The sequence below is a fragment of the Acanthisitta chloris genome, unplaced genomic scaffold (assembly GCF_000695815.1).
Source record: "Acanthisitta chloris isolate BGI_N310 unplaced genomic scaffold, ASM69581v1 scaffold5904, whole genome shotgun sequence".
Lineage (NCBI taxonomy): Eukaryota > Metazoa > Chordata > Aves > Passeriformes > Acanthisittidae > Acanthisitta > Acanthisitta chloris.
Window position 1 is genome coordinate 6705 of NW_008667572.1, and position 2994 is coordinate 9698.

The following is a 2994-nucleotide window of genomic DNA, read 5'->3' on the forward strand; positions in this document are numbered from 1 at the left end:
GCATTTTAAAATACTTCTCAGGACAGGGCAGGCATTATGCTCTAAACAACTCAAAGAAAAAAATTTAATAAGATTTTTCCTATTGCCCATCAAGTGGCAATTACTTCCACTATCACATTTTATTTTGCCCCTCATCAGTGTTTTCTTTACGGTTTGAAGAGATCTTGCGATATAAGACTTTCATGTGGCCGTTGCACTACTCCATCTCATTTTTATAATTACAGTTGTTACATAAATTGATTCAATCAATTGACCCAAGAGGTTCTCTTCCTTGAAAGAAGTATGTGCCCTCCTATGTAGCTAATTTTTTCCTGAACTGAAAAATGTAATTCAGGAGTTAAAATTCAGTTAACTTACTGCATACCACAAATTTGCCAAAGATATATGAGATTTCATTAATAGTAATTAAAAATATGTGTGATATCCTTGCACATTCTAGGCTCCCTGGTGCAATGTGAACACTCTGGGATTTTTTGTTTGATTTTGCTTAGTGTTGGAATTTTTTGGTTGTTTATTTGGGGGTTTTCTTAGTTTGTTTTTTGTTTGTTTCTTTAATGTACACCTAAAACAGGTTACACAGACAATACCTTTCCACTCATCATAACTGTGCAATACACCCCCTGCACCCTCACAAAGAACAAATTAATGAACAGGCAGAAGTGGAAAGGAAGGACCCCAGGTCCACATTCTTGCAAGCACAGATATGCTGGTCAAACACAGATTCATTAAGCAAAGCAGAAACTGAGCGGGTTCTCTGTGTTTGTATTCATCCCTGCCAAGTGCTGTCTTGGCACAACAGCACAAGATATTTGGGTAGTTTGATGAAGAATTCAATTAGCTTTATGTAGTAGCTGGACTTATATTATAACCATTATGCTATTTATATTTGCATGATCTGGTTGTCAGAAATGCTTAGAGATGTTGCTCCCTTCTACAATGTTTCACTGATGGTTTAAAAGCAAAGAACCTAGTTTTAAAATCATTCAGGTCATAGTGTGTTAGCATAAGCAGCTTTCAGGAATTCAACTGGAAAAATATAAACATCTTTTTATAAAGAGTTCCAGGTCTTTCTTAGTGGCTTGTGGAAGACACTATGGTCTCCCAAAACTTTGACTACCTACCCTGGTCAGGAAACAACAAGGGATTCAAACTCCTTCTTAAGACTGTAAAATGGACAGTCCTTTTCATTGGGTTGTATTGGTAAAAGATCCCCCACAAACTGCCAGACAATCATCTCCAAATAGATTAGAGCACTTTTTTTGATAGAAACAATTAATTGTTTAGTGAGAAATATAATTGTTCTAGTTGTATTAACCCCTATGTCAAAAATAAACCCTACAACCCACATGAGAACAGCTTCAAAATTAAGTGTAAAGGTCCACAAACATTACAGACTTAATGGGAAATTCAGCAACAAAAACTTAAGGACCATTGAGAGAACATTAACTGGAACAGTTCTTTTAAAAGTTCGAAAATACTATTATTAGCATTCTGAAAAAAAAAATCTAACTCTAACAACTCAATTCTAGCTTTTTATACTAGGATGACAGACTCTATCCTCTTTATTGTCTACTTAAACACTTGCTATTAATACACTGAGTTAATTATTTATTTTATCCATCCCCCCAAAATTGGTGCATGGTATTAACTCCACTGTAGTGGAGAACATACAGTTGCTGTGAAGTCTGTATAAGCCATTTTGAGAACAGAAACCTGCTTCTTTTCAGAAAACTTGTACACTGGCCCTGGCTGCAGCAGAACTAGACATGGCTGAGCAGTGTTTCAGACTGTTGAGAGTATCTGCAGCTGCCAGAAATTCTTATACTAAGATTATTACTACAGTTAATGTCAGTGAAGCCAAAACCTCTTGAAAGAGGGTGGATAGATGCTTCCTATTCATGTTTGTCCCTCCCTTCCCACCCTCCCAAATTTTCACTGAAAACAACACAAGTAACAATTGAAGACAAACAATTTTCATAGAATCAACCAGGTTGGAAAAGACCTCTGAGATCGAGTCCAGCCTATGACTAACACCACCATGGCACTCAGTGACACATCCAGTTTAAGGAAACCTTAAACACCTCCAGGAATGGTGACTCCATCACCTCTCTGGACAGCCTGTTTGAATGTCTGATCACCCTTTCTGTGGAGAAATTCTTCCTAATGTCCAATCTAAACCTGCCCTGGCACAGCTTAAGACTATGTTGTCTCATCCTGTTGCTAGTTGTTTGGGAGAAGAGACCAACCTGGCTAGAACCTCCTTTCAGGTAGTTGTAGAGGGTGATAAGGTCACCCATGAGCCTTCTCTACTCCAGTCTAAACAACTCCTCAGCCTCTCCTCATAGGAATTGTGCTTCAAACCCTTCACCAGCTTCATTGCCCTTCCCTGGACTTGCTCCAGCATCTTTCTTTTGGTCTTGCTTGAAGTGAGAGGCACAGAACCGGACACAGTACTCATTTATGTGCACAGGTAAGATTCCTGAAGTTAAGGAAACTTGCTTGTTTCAGAAAACAGAAGTTAATTTTCCATTTTTTGTCCTACCAGTCAGTTTTGCATTCAACCCAAAACTAACTGGTATCTCTATTGCAACATGCTATTTGAGAAATAAAACCCAGCAGTTTTAATACAAGTTAACCTAAAAAGAAAACAGAACATTCATAATGTAAGGTCCACCGATTTACCAAGTGGCACTGAAGACTGTAAGTATTTAGACAAGAAAATACATAATTTGATTTTAATTAGATTGCTCAAGTCCAAAAATCCTAGAGATATCAATGAAGATATCTCCTGCAGAGAAAGACTTGGAGGTGACATGACATCAGTGTGCACTCCCAGCCCAGAGAGCCAACCATGTCCTGGGCTGCATCCAAAGGGGTGTGGACAGCAGGTCAAAGAAGGTGATCCTCCCCCTCTACTCTGCTCTCATGAGACACCACCTGGAGTACTGCATGCAGTTCTGGTGCCCTCAACATAAGAAGAACATGGAACTGTTG